General features: G+C 27.1%; 1 protein-coding gene across 1 annotated transcript in view; it reads left to right on the top strand.

The window, feature by feature from the left end:
- The window catches only part of LOC122270952 (uncharacterized), a 50,230-nt gene that overhangs the window by 1,639 nt on the left and 33,262 nt on the right, over window positions 1-15,329 (top strand). The window lies entirely within an intron of this gene.

A 15,329-nucleotide genomic window follows, 5' to 3' on the forward strand; every position in this document is an offset into this window, starting at 1 on the left:
TATTTTGAACAAAATCTGACAATGTGAACAATATTTATTAATCTGAAATATTTTAATTGATCAGTTGAATATTGTATATTATTTAGCAGTTTTTTTACTTTTATTTCTTCTTAGTTATTTAACATTAAAGCTCATAATTTATTGTTGATTTGAATTAAAACCTAATAATGTCCTTAAAAAAATTGCTATAAATTTGTTTAAAATTAAAAATGATTTGAATTTGGCATCAATAACTATATTTTAATAGGATATTTAAACATTAGGTCCATTTTATTGACACTGTTGACACTGAATATTAACAATATTACAGAAATCATTTCTAAAACATCATTTGATTAAAACATTATTTGATTAAAATTAAAGACTCCATATTGACATTTTTAAGAATCTTATACTGTCTAGCCAATAATTTTATTATTTTTCTTCGATTAAAAAAATTAACTTGCAATATCTTGAATATATGCCACCAAATAATTAAAAAAATCTGTAAGTCTGTTTAAGAATTAAACCATTGGAATTAAATAGACTTTGAATTTAATATTGATTGCGCATTTTTTAAGATACTAAAGGGATAAGACCCCTGTTGTTTCATGGGATATTTATTTTAAGGATAGTTGAAATTATTAACTTATATTATATACTAATAAGAATTATGTTTAATTATGCTTGTCCAACCCTATAATAATAGAAGATTTACTTTCAGTTTTTTACATTTATTTCAATAAATTCTATAAAAAGTATTATTTGATAAGTTTAGAGGTGTTTACTTCATGCGAATTTTCATACTTAGCAATGTGATTTACAGCTTACAGAGGTTTGCAAGTCCAACAATAAATTGCGAACGAAAAAAGCATTTTTGAACACTTTATGCCAGAAAATCAAGTAATAAGCTTGCAATTTGTATCGATTACTTATTTTGTTATTTTAAATAACTGCATATAATTTCGTAAACCTAACGTAAATATTGGAAGATATGGGCATTTTTATAAAAAAAAATTTTAGCCTTGTGTTTTTTGTTATAACTTTAAAAGTACCCAATGGAAATAAACAAAACTTTTTGAACAATTTAAAATTAATTTTGAAATTATTGATTTAAGATTTTTAAAAAAAAATCGTTAAAAACAGCGCATGATGTAAGCATTAAAGATAATTCTTTTAAACTACGCAATCGTAGTAAAAATTCAAAAAGTTTTTTCATAATTTTGTAGTGAATCACATATGGTAACTAGTGAAAAAAGTTTGATTTGATTATCTTAAAAATTGTAAAAGTTACAAACAATTTTCCAAGTAGTTTTTGTACTTCTTAAAAAGGAAGCGCAAAACGATCCGGGATTTTCTACAAAAATTTCTTTTGTATCATTAGACAAAATTTAATAAGAGATGATAATACCTTACAATAATCGTCCGGAAACAAAAAATGTGATGGTATAAAGGAAGAAAACACGTGAAAGAAAACATATTTTTATGAGAGATGTTCCCCACATGGTTTCATTTTTGATAAATCTTGTTTAGTAGTACAAAATGAAATTTGTGGCAAACCCCTAATCATTTTGAGCTTTCTCTTAAACAGTGCGAAAATTACTTAGAAAATTATTTATTTATTTAAATTATTAAGATATTAAAATCCAACCTTTTCATTACTTGCCAAATACGATTTAATTCAAAATTATAAAGGAAAAAAATAAATTTTTTTATGCTCATGCGCAGAATAAAAGAACTACTTTAAATACTCACATCTTGCACAGTTTTGAATGATTTTTTTTTAAATTTTAAATCAATAATCTCGTAATTAATTTTGAACTGCTACAAAGATTTTGTTTAATTCCATTAAGTCTTTTTAAAGTTATAGCCAAAAATGTAAGACAAAAAAATTATTCTTTTAATAAAAATGTCCATATCTCTATAAATATGTGTATTAGATTTACGAAATTTCATGTAGTTAGTTATTAAAAATTACAACTTAAGTAATCGATACAAGTTACAATCTTATTGTTTGATTTTCTGACAATGGGTGTTTAAAAATACTCGTTTTCTTTCGTAATTCATTGTAGGTCTCCTAAACCTCTGAAAGTTTTAAATCTTACCGCTAAGTATGAAAAATAGCATAAAATAAACATCTCTAAAATTGAAAATAATCTTTAAGTATTTCTTGAGAAATTTAAAACAGTATCAAAGGAAGTCCATTATTGTAAAGTAGTGTATTTCCCTTATGACTCTGTTAAGACCCATTAGTGAACATAATATTTTTCTAAGTAATCATTCATTTAAATAACATTTAAAATTAAAAAAGTATAACAAATTTAGTGAGTTTACAACCGTAATTTAATATTTTCGCTTACCAAATGGACTGATGTATTAAATAAAATTTTTGCGTATGCATCGCATTGCGCATGAAGCTGATTGTTAAGTTCTGAATAATTTAAGAAATATCTTTTATATTAATGTAATTTTACACAAAAAATAGTATATGTAAAATGGCTAGTAAGATTAGACTCCTATTTAAGTAACTTTGTCTTAAAAAGCAGTCTACAAAACAAAAAACAATTCTTTTAGTTTCTAACTCGTAATTTCGAAAACAATCAAAATCATATACGTAATAATAGCAGTGTAGGTAAAAATTAAAATTAAAATGTTCAATATTTAAAGTAAATATGTTTTTTTTATATAAATATATATCAATAGGATATTTTAACATTTTAAAAACGTTATGATGAATAAAACTGCCGAGATAATATATGCATTAAGTTCTCTGTCAATAATCTGGAATGTTAATCTACGCTGTGATTGATAACTGTTTATTATAAATAATATGTAAAACAAACAATTTAATCGCAATTTAAACGTTTAAATAAGCAAAGCAATTTGTTACCCAAAATGTTTTTATTTAAAATTTATTTAGTAATTTGATTTTTACATTATATTTCAATTAATATAAATCTTTTATGTCTAATTTTATTCATGAGCATTCTGTTTGTTTATATCTGCACAAAATTATACTACAATACAAATACGTAAACAAAATAAAAATTTTAATGCATGAACAAACATTTATTAAAATAATACGTAAAATAAACTCAAATTGTTTGGAAATTGGTAAAGTCAATACTCTTTATAAGTATATTTTACTTAATACTGACGGAGTGATACTTCCTTTGAGATAATTGGTAAAAAAGTTTTAGTACATTTTACGTAACGTTAACGGAATGTATTTAGCAACTACTTTTGGTAAGACTGTTTCGTACATTTTAAGGAAGAATGACACAGAAATTTACTATTTACATTTAGTAAAAATGCTTCTGTGTATTCTACGTATTAATGACGAAGAAAGTTTACCATTTAAATTTTGATTAGAAGGTTTTCGAATATTTTACTTGTAAATGCTGACGTAACCATTTAAACTTCGGTAAGAAGCTTCCGTATATTGTATGTCATATTTACAAAATAAATTTGCAATTTTATTATGGTAAAAATATTCTGATATACTGTACGTATTATTGACGAAGTGAATTTACTATTTAGATTAAGTAAAAATGTATCTGTGCATGGCATGTATTATTGGAGTAGCCAGTTTACCCTTTAAATTTCGGTAAGAAAGTTGACGCACATTTTACGTCATAATGTCAATGTATATTTTAGCATTTAGATTTTGGCAAAAAGCTTCCATAGATTGTATATAATATTGACAAAATAAATTTACCATTTTATTTCGCTAAGAATATTTTAGTATATTTTCCGTAATTTTGACAAAGCGAATTAACTATTAAGATTTAATAAAAATGCTTCTGTGCATTTTACGTATCATTGATAAAACAAATTTACCATTAAAAGTTTGGTAAAAAAGTTTTTGTATTGTTCAGTATTAGAAAATCAGAGTCGGCCTTTGCTATGATGATTGAGAACAGACGTATACGACTGGAGAGGTAAAAGAAATTAGATGGTTTAAAATGGATATGCAGCAGCTTACATTAACTTGATTTCAGATACACGGTAGCTATTGTAAAGAATAAAAATGTTAGATGCTACTGATAATAAAAATTTAAAAATACTTTTTAATTTTTAAAAAATACTGATTGATGAATTTTGCTATGATACTTATTTCTTTTACAATACTTATTTCTTTCTATATTAAAAAACCGTGAGCCACACCGTAGTTGTTTTGGGTGTTAGACTTTACTTTACACCTTGTTTTGCTGTGCAAAAAAGAGATGTAACTTAAAAAACGAAATTAACTTTAAACTTGAATTAACAAAGGGCTATACAAAAATATACAACCAGTGAGGTGGAATAGAATTTAAAATTGAGTAATTAGTTCAAGAATAACAAGAAGCTCGATATTAACAGTTCAAACTGTTAACATTTTAGTTTAGCTACATTCCAGCAGGTTGGATATGCTGAAAGTTCTAGTTTTATTTATAAACATATCATTATTTTTTTTGGAATTCAAGTTTATTTGAACGTTATCGCAATTTTAAATGTTTTTATAGCAAACTTTTTCGGACTTTTTTTGCTTTAAAAAAGCACAATGGAACCATGGTTATTGAGAGTCTTATTTATCTTTCTTAGTAATTTTATATTCTTGCGTTTGAGTTGAAATCGAAAGTAACAAAAGGCAAAAAGAAAAAACTGATGTGAAAAAAACGAAAAAAAGCAAAAAAACAAGAACAAAACAGCTTAATAGATATAATAGCTTGTGAGATATAACAGCTTAACATCTATATACATATTTCTCTTACACGGCGACAAAAAAATCCTTGTTACAACTCCCCGAATGGCAACGCTAGAAAATCGACCAATGATTGCCGCTAAAAATGTCACATGCCAAATCTAGTTGAGGTGACTGAACATATAGCGCTTTTAAAACCGGAAACTGAAGTAACCAGAGTGTAAAATATTATGTGCTTATGCGTATCGTATTTTTTGTTAAATAATTTATTTATTATATATTAGTTTATAGATGGTAGCGAGAAGAGTTTTGTGGTTGCTATGGTGACTAACTAGAATGCAAATTGTTTTTTTGAGTGAGTGTGAGATTTGTTTTTTGGAGCTGCGAAGCTGTAATTTTATTGTTTAGTTAATAAATCTTCCTTTTATATTAAACGTGATAGTAGTTTCCTTAATTATTTGATTCGAAGTCCTTTGAGTTTTATTTCAGGTCAGTTTATTTTGTATTTTTTGACAAGAGAGAGCATTTTGTTTATGCAGGTTTTTCCATTGCAATTCACTTATTTCAATTTTTAATAGACTTAATTATAGTCAAAATTGGCCTCAGCTGAACATATCCTCGACTGCTTGGGCCTTTCCAAGGAGGACTTATATGCTTCTCCACTTCTTGTAATCGACTTTTTGAGGGTTAACAACAAACTACTGGATCTTGTCTGACCTCGTCAGACAATTAGAGGATAAGTAACAACAACAACAACAATAGCCAAAATTTTAACCTTTTTAAAGAGATATCAGTTTTAGAAATTTTATCTTAAGATTTTACACTATAGCACATTTCTAATAGGTTTAACGAATTACGTGTCATTTATTTGAATTCAAATTTATTTTTATGACTTAGTATTTACTAAAAAGATGTATTTTTTTTTTAAAAAAAGTTGTTATATGGATTTGAATGATTGTTTTGAATTCTTAGAATTTTGTGCATTTGCAATGTATTTAAGTTAGTAGCGAGCGAAGCGAGCTTGTTTTGCGAAGCAAACCATATAAGAATGCGTAGCAATTTTCGGGTGTTGGCGAGCGTAAGCGAGCAGGGGGCGCAGCCCACTAGTTCATATTAATTGTTTTTAAGAATATAAGAAACCTAGCTCAAGGAAGATAAAAATCATTTCCTATTTCAATTGGTATTATGATCTAAGGTTATTGTTATGTATCATTAACGAATGAAGCCACTACACTTTTTTTTCTCATTATTTCGCACACGCTGCATTAGTAAGCTTAATTTTTTTGATATAGTTTATTATTTTTCGAATCCCCACTGAGAAAAAACAATATGGCCAAAGCTGCTAAAATATGTTTCTGGCTCTATGGGAGCATCAAAAAGCTCGATAATTTTTACCGAAACACTTTGGTAATGATTTTGGTAAAAAAAATAATTAAATATGATTTTATAATACGTTTTAAAATTTGGTTAATGTAGTAAAGTTTGATAACTTTATCTTGATACTATAGAGCACTGCAAAAATTGCAGATTTTCGTTTATTATTAATTTTATTTTTGAGCTTTGCATTATTTACTAAAAGTGTGGTAATAAGAACTGTATTTTTGAAACTCATAAGTTACAGTAAATAATATTTTATTGCTAATTTTACCAAAATCATTACCAAATCTCTTCGGTAAAAGTTATCGACCTTTTTGGTGTTTCCTTAGAGCCAAAAACACGGTAGTTTTTTTTTATATTTTGATAGTCTCTCAGTCGATCAAAGCGTACAAATTATCAAATGAATGGCTTAAATACCGTGTATTTTAGTTTTATTAACCAGAATTATGGATTTTTTTTAACAGAAATATCATTACAAAACAGTATGGTAATTGTACTAGAATTTTTTTCTTCGTGTAAGCAATCATTTATTTCGTTACGATTAACAGATTATCCAAACGTGCTTACATTAAATTATAAAAATTTTGTACTTTATTCGCAAAATTATTCTAGCTTTTTTTTTGAAAAATATTGACTTTAAGAGAATGACGAGGAACGAGAAGTAATCGTCGGGTACTAATCGACTCATTCATTTGTTATCATTAATCATTATTCAATGGTGAGTGAAGTCACCTAGTTTTAGTCATTAAAAATCTATATATCCACTTCATTAAAATAATACTGAATAATTTGTTTTTGCATTTTGATAGCCTCTTTGTATTTTTTTACCATTTTAAAAGCATTTTATAAAACTTCAAAAACATATAACATATTATGGGTTAAAATTTAAATATAAATTTAATGTGTTTTCTGAAAACCCCAGAAGATATTTCTGTAAAAAGTGGGCTTCTAATTTCCTTTCCTAAATGCACTCAATATATGAGGAAAGGTTAAAAGAAAAAGAATTTAACTAAATCATATGAATTTTAAGATGTGAAATTTTATCTTAAAAGCCTCAGGCAAGGATTATCAATATGGTTTAGAAAATTTATTTTCAAAAATAGGCGCAGAATCTTAATCATATCAAACCTGAGGCAATCTGACGGCAAAATAAAATTCTTTACTCGTCGCTTTTAAGAAGGAAAATTATTTCGTTTGTTATAAAGGCTTTTTGAATCTTAAATATAATTTTCTACCACATATGATTAAAAATATCTATAGATAAGTTTTCAATTTGCGTCTTTTTTTTTGCGGAATATATTTTTACCTGTGTGAAGATTAGACAGATTAAATCATGTCTAAAAATGATAGAAATATTAATATTAAATTTAATAAATAAATGCCCAACGTTATGTTTGAGATACGCAGAAATTTCCTGTTTCAAAATGCGCGTTAATATATTTTTCGTTATAAAGCTGGCATTAAATTGTTCGTTTAGGGTTTCTTGATATAATCGGGGGAAAAAATCGACTTCTAAATTTAAAAAAAATGAAACGCTAGCAAGCATGATAATAACAATCTAAGTAAATAATAATTTTCGTGTTATTTATGTTTTTATAGAGCGTAATGTAAACACATTCTTTTTTAATTAAAATTTCCTTTTAGTCATTTTAAAGTTAATTGTTATGTAATCTTATAATTAATACGTGCTGTAAATTAGCGTTGAGAAATATGAAGTGAGTTTTAAGTCATGCGCATCAAAGTTTTACGATTCATAATTCAAAGAAAACTTGAAGAATTTCTTACTTCCTCCAGGTACACAACATACCTATTCTGCAAATTGTTTCGAATGCTTATCAATCTGTGATTTCAAGCACAACGACTTCATTTGTCACATAAATGTGCAAACAGAAATGAAAATTGAAAATTCGGTTTTTCGTAAAATTTGATTTGCTTTTGATTGATAAACGCCAAGTATTATTGTCTTATACAATTGTTACATTCTGTAAGTAACAAATCGCTTACCGTAAAGTGGAGTAATGTATCAAAATGTATAAAAATCATCAAAACTGTGTTTTTCAGTTTCTTGCACAAAGTAATTCATAAATTGGATAGATAGCGATGCCATTTTTATTTGACGTGTCGAGTAAGCTTACGATTGCACAATCACTATGGATCAAACGGTTTTCGAAAATTCATAATGGTGATAATAATTTAAGAACTAAATGTGTGATGGTAAAATTTGGCACCGTCAAAAATACAATTAATCTGGTAAATGAAAAAAGAAATACAGTGCTATACCGAGAGTTGAGTTGTGATTAGAGCACAGAAAAAAATTCTGGTAATATTATCATATTGTATATAGTAATAATATTTCTGGTTTAAAAAAACAGATATGGCAAAAAACAAACATAAATCTGATAATAAGAGCTATCATATACGGTATTTAAGCAATTTAATAGAGTGTGAGAAAAGTGGCATTTCCAATTTGAATATTTATAATTAAACTTATAGTTTGCTATTCAAAGTCTGGTAAATGGAGCAAGCTTTAGTTATTTTCCGCAAGAGGATGACTTTTCAAAAATGCTTTGCATCATCTCAAGTTACCCGTCTAAAAGTTTCATCTATTCTTTGCTGCAATTTAGCTTCATTTAAAATTCTCAAACTGTTGCTTTTACGGACCGTTAAACTTTGATGTACGTGGCTTTAAACTTACTCTATTCATGAAGAAAATCTAATTAATAGACTTATTTATAATAAAATATAATATAAACTTTCGAAATTATAAACATATATATTGCATTACGAAGTTATTGTACATCTTTTTAATTTTAACTCAAGTAATATTTCAAATTTTTATGAATTTTCCCAAAGCCATTTTTTTCTGAAGAATTGCATATAAAAATGCAAGCACTTATACTTAAACATAAGAACTAGTTCCACAAAAAGTGCTCAACCTGTCAAGATGAAAATGATCAATTCGCTACGTAGTTTTCCTTTAGCAAGTGTTTCGATTATCTTATACGGAATAAAAGGAAAACCATATCAAGGACTGAGCTAAAACATGGAAATTTATGTATTATTAATATTAATTTTAGTTAACTTTGTAAAGCTACATTTGTAAACTACATTTGTAAAGCTAAACAACGTGAAAAGTGAAGAAATAATGTCGCTTAAACTGATCCAATATTTGTCAACGATTTTGAACATTCTGTCAGATGCATGAGAGATCATCGATGTTTGAAATCCTCGTCACTATAGTTTGGCTTCTATAATGCTGAACATTCTTTAGTGTTGCTGTTGTAAAAAAAAATATTTACCAATAAAAACAGTTATATAGAAGAAGCAGTAGTTTTTCTTTTATTTAAAATGGATTCAAAAGTGTTAAAAATTAAGCTTTAAAATCGAGTTTTTTTTTAACTTTTAAGCAAAATAAGATATTAATTTTTAAGCAATATGAGCAATAATTTAAGATTAACAAAACATTACTTACTTTTTGAAACATTAAATCAGTATTTGTGATTGCTTGATACGTGTAATTAATATATTATGTAGTAACCATTGTAATTAAAAATTAATTTTTACCTATAAGTAATATTTAACAGTAATTTATAAAAGTAATATTTTTTAAAACGAAAATTTCATACATAAATATCGAAGTAAACATAGTATGATAATTGTTTGCATTTATAAATATAATATACTAGCTGATTTACTGATTGCTAAGCTTAACTGGTTGCTAAGCTTAAATCTAAGTCAGACATAAAATGAAGAAAAAGATGCGTTATTTTTAAACTATATGTCTGGTTTTATGATTTAACAATTATTTAGTGAAATTTAATTAGTACAATGAATGTATGCAACTCAAATCAATTTCTTATAATGTCGAAAATCGATCATTAGATCAAAGGTTATTTAATCAATTTTCTTTTTTCTTTTTTTCACCTTTTCTGTACTTAATATTTAATATTTTTTTGTCCAATGCCCACCTGAAAAATGACCTTTCGTCATACAGGCATCTGAAGGGCAGATTGTTTGGCCACTTTTTCAGGGGTACCATATTAGGTGGGCCAACGTTGCTGTCTCAGTAAGGACAGATAGTGCAGAGAATGAAAGAACATCCATGACTTGCCCGGGATTCGAGCCCGGAACCTTTCTGATGCAAGGTCAGTTCCCTGACCTTTACACAGGCCCGTCAGCCTTTATATTTAATATTGAATAATGGAAAAAAAATTTCAATTATAATTACACAAAATACAACCTGGAAATAGTGGAAATAAAAAAGTTTATTATTTCAAAAGCACTTGATTATGCATCATTCACCCTAATACATCAAAGATACGTGTTACTATAGCATTAAAATAAAATTGCAATAATTAATCTCATAACAATAAAAATAAATGCACCAAAACTGAAAAGCGAATGACGTATGATAAAAAATTATTTTCAATTAATTCACTCTATACTGAAACTATTACAGACTAAAGAAATAAAGTATAATCAAAGAAATACAAATGTTATAGTAAGCATAAAACCGTAAATAATATTTGAAGCTAAAAAAAAGTATGCCCGGGTTATGCGACAGTCTCCTAATAATTCCAAAAATTTAATTAGAATATGCCATATCCAGTTATCTATTTAACTATTCAAGTATCTTGACTATAATAAAGAAATCAAAATAAAAAATTATATTTTTAAAAACCACGTTTTTGCTGTGGAGAATATTACTTTTAAAAAAATTTGAAAAACGAAAAACGTGGAGCGCATGAAATACATAACAGTAATGTTATAGTGTGTGTATGTGTGCTCTTGAGAATATGTGTATGGTATATCTGTAATTGTAATTGTATCTGAATGTGGATGTGGTTATGTTTGTGTATATGCCTATGTATGTGGATGTATATGTGGCTGTGCATGTGTATGAGTAAGAAAATGTGTATATGTATGTGTATATATACTGTTATGTATTTCATGCGCCCCACGTTTTTCGTTTTTCAATTTTTTTTTTAATTATTATTCTCCACTACAAAAACGTGGCTTTTAAAAATATTATTTTTTATTTTGATTTTTTTTATTTTAAATTATAATTTTTTTAATTTTTATTTTATATTTTTTAAAAGTTATTATTTTTTAATTATTATTCCTCACTACAGAAAACGTGATTTTTAAAAATATATATTTTTATTTAGATTATTTTTCTTAGTCAAGAGTAGTCAAGACTACTACAAGACCACTACTAAAATAATCGAACTTTCATTTTAAATTAGGGATAAAAAAATCTTTATAGAAAAACAATTCGCGATCGCAACGAACTATAGGGGGCGTTGTTGTATGAGACGCTTACCTGCGATTTCCATATGAACCGTCATTCAGTTACTCTGGAGACGTCGTTAATGTAGCGTGTAGCATTGCAACGTTCCTTCTTTAATGTGGCTTATTAAATTTAAAAAAGAAAAATGCTTGATCTTCTTTCTTGTACAACCGAAAACAAAATGGTATCTCTTTTTATTAGAGAAGGAATATCCAAAACACATCGGAAAAATATTTGTACATTAACAGAAAAAAATATGTATATTCTTATAAGAGTTAAAACCTAATACCCGAGAAATAGTATTACTAAATGTAATGATATAACATGAAAGGCCCATTTAAACTTTACATTCTATAGTTTTAAGAATCATATTAGTTCAAAAATTAAAATGAACAAAAAGTATACATAAGCCTCATAATTTTATGAAATTTAATTTTGTAAACAACGTTTTTTGACAACAATTTTTATCAAAAAATTTCAAGTTTCAATAAAAATCATTATTTAGAAACTAAGAAACGTAAAATAAAGAATGCTGACGAAACAAAAACAAAAAAACAATTCTTTTTTGTCGCCATTTTTAGTGCTACGAATATTCGTCTTTGGGATTTGCCAAAAACAAAACAAGATGCAATTTTATTTTTTCAGGAGGGAAATATTTTACCGAAAAAACGAAAATGTACCAATTCCCACAACATAAAACTTTATCTTGGCAAACGTACGTTTTGGAAATGTTATTTCATTTGGAATCTTATTCATCAGAGTTCATATGGCGATATGATTGTTTTGAATCTATGCTAAACTCTATATCGGCTCATTTTCCACCGAAATCCAATTAACTATTTTGATTTTAAATAAAGTGTTTTATTTTATGAACTGTCGCAAAAATTTTAAGTGTAGATTGGCGGCACTTAAAAACCGCCAAATCTGTAGCGGCGGTGGCGTTAATACGTCGTAAGTACCGAATTTTTATTCCATACTTTTCTGAATCATATTATTTCAAACATTGGAATATACAAGAAGTATACATAAACACATAATGTTATACCATTTAATTTTTCAAAAGTATTTTGAGAACAATTTTTATCAGAAAATTATAAACTAAAAAACGGAAAATAAAGAATTCTTAGGATAAAAAAAACGATTTTAAGAATTATTAACATTGAAGTAAAAACTTTCATATTGTTTCTTTTTTTATTATTCTTATAGTTCTTAATCAGACGTAAAAAACCATTCTGTAGAGAACCATCATCAAATGAAAAAAAAATATTTACAAGCAAATTTTTTATTGTAAAAATCATTGCACTTACCTGATTTATGATTCCCGGAGAATTCCAAAATGATAAGTTCCTTGTTTGAAAACTTTATTCTCAAATAATAGATACATAGTTTATACCTTCATTACTTTTAGAAAACATACTACACAGCAAAATTTTATAATTGATATGAATTTGAATATGTAGCTAAAAACAGAATAGCTGAATTCTAGTTGAACTTATTCTTTCAAAATTAAAAAAAACTTACCAAGAAAACGATTTAAATTAATTAAGAATCAGCACAAATGGCACTATTTCAAGTAACTTGGATAATTTTTTATTGTTGTTTTCCGAATTATATGGATACAGAAATATATACTATTCTATAACAAAGAAGAATATGCTATAACTATTACAATTCTGTATGTTCTGAATTCATATTTATTCACTGGAATGACGAAAGCAATGTTGCCTTCACTTTAATTCGTAATGAATTGAAGACAGAAGAAATGCATTTTACCTTAATACACACATCTGTAACAGTATCCGAAATCGGAAGTCATCAGTTGCAAGTTTGTTGATAATAGAAATTAAAAATTATTGAGGAATTTTTCTTCAAATGTTTGGCGTGTTCTGTTCCTGAAAGATTTACTAATATTCTGGAGATTTTTTTCAAGTTCTTCGGCCTTTTCCTTAGGGAAATTTTGTTTCTTATTTGCTGCTAAAAAATGGCGTCTGATTCAGTCAATGACTTTGATGGAACTAAATGAAAACGTGATAAATTAATGTCCGATATTTACAGGCTCCCGCTAGACGGCGTACTCGAGCGTTGCGATCGCGAATACCTTTACGACTTTCATTAGTTTTATGCTGATGACAACCAAAACAATCTGGAAATGAATGAGGAAAAACTGGATCCTACCACGTGATTTTTCAGCCAATAAAAATACTCCGACAATAAAAATCTTTTCACCTGACATGTAATACTAATTTGAAATAATGGAATCGACAACAAAAGACAATCTCGAAAATATTTTTTTTTTTAAATTTTAATTTTATTTTACTTTGTATGTCTTTTTTTCTCTTCATTTTCATGCATTGTCATCCAATTCTGAACTATGTGCCAAATTTGAAGTTTGTAGCTAGTCGGGAAGTTAGTTTAAAATCGATTACAAAATTCCACCCGGACAGACATACGCGAAAGCAAGTTTATATAAACGGGGTAAAAAAGGAGAATGAGACAATACGAACCATTTCATTAGAATCGCTTATATGATGATTTCTGTTCATTTATAATTCAAAGCGTATTAACTTTTTAACGTAAAATATTGAAAGAAATCTGTCTAAATACTGAATAATTTCCTCTGTTCATATTCATTTGATTTTTTTTATATTGCCTTATATTAAGATTACTTATTTGCTTTTTAATATGTTAAAAGTGTTTAGTTTGCTCTGCAACGTTTAGCATTCTACAATGTTTTTTAGTTTTCTGTTTTTTAGTAAAATGTTTTGCCGTAAAATATTAAGAAATAAAACCTTCTTTATTCTTATAAAAGATAACGAAAGTTAGAAATAATATAAATGAAATATTTTTGTATGTGTCATAAAAATTTTAACTGTGACGAAATATCGCATTTTATTTTTAGGAATATAAAAAAGAGAGGTTTTTTACCATTTTCAATGTCATTTTCGCTTTTTACTACTTTTTTTTTTAATTCAACCTTCATAAACACCGAATAATTAATAAAATCAATTGGCATAAAAAAAAGTCTTTCGGTTATTTGCATACGTAAATGCAAATTGTGTCATAATTCATACCAGAGGGGCATCAAATCAAATGTACCATTTGAATAAATGTCAAATGAATAAGACATATTAAATTCAAGAATGACACTAAATAAATGAACAAGATTGCTAAACTTAACGAGAATCTCTGGGAGTAGTTAGTTTTGAATCCTATTTTTTAAAAATGTTTTGATTTTTTTTAAAGCCTCTTTTTAGTCCATTGAGAAAAGGGGAGCAAAGTATTGTAAATTCTAAGCAAAGGTTCTTGCAAAGAAGTCTTAAAATCTTCCTTTTTTTCTTAAAAGAAGCATCAAATACTTAAAAAGTAATAGCTTTACAATCAACAAGAAATGTGCTTTTTTTCTGTTAAACTTTTAATTTACTTAGAGTAAGAAAATTTTTAATTTTTTTAGGCCGACAGAGACAATAATTTACCTGCACCGAATTAATTGAATTTTAAATAATGCTAGTAGCATCTTTTAGTACTTCTTTAACCACGTTGCATGAAGAAAAAAAATCTATTAAAGTTTACTGTACTATAACATTTCTAGTTAAAAGAAACATAATTCTGAATAATGAAAACAAAATATGCAATATTTAAACCATTCATTTGGTATGGTTTTTCAGCTCGTATGTCATTGGTTTACCAGAAATTATGGCTGTCAAAATTACAGGTCGTATATTTACACGCTTAGTAAAATGTCTTCTTTTTATTTCCTACGAGCTGCGCAAGCAGTCTTCCCTATGAGCAGACCCAGTGCGTTCTCCAGACGTGGTATCCACTCTTTCACCACCACAATGGGTGTGATACCGCTGGCCATGCTAATTTGGACATCTTGTTTCTGCCACACTAGATGGCAGCACCGAGACTCTATTTGGATGCTAAAGTGCACTAGGAATTTAATTTTGAAGGAAATGCCAAGAGCCAATAAGGCACTCCAGGGATCTTTTACATACCGCA

Source organism: Parasteatoda tepidariorum, chromosome 8 (assembly GCF_982258835.1).
Source record: "Parasteatoda tepidariorum strain Cologne lab strain chromosome 8, Ptep-v5.0, whole genome shotgun sequence".
NCBI classification, from domain to species: domain Eukaryota; kingdom Metazoa; phylum Arthropoda; class Arachnida; order Araneae; family Theridiidae; genus Parasteatoda; species Parasteatoda tepidariorum.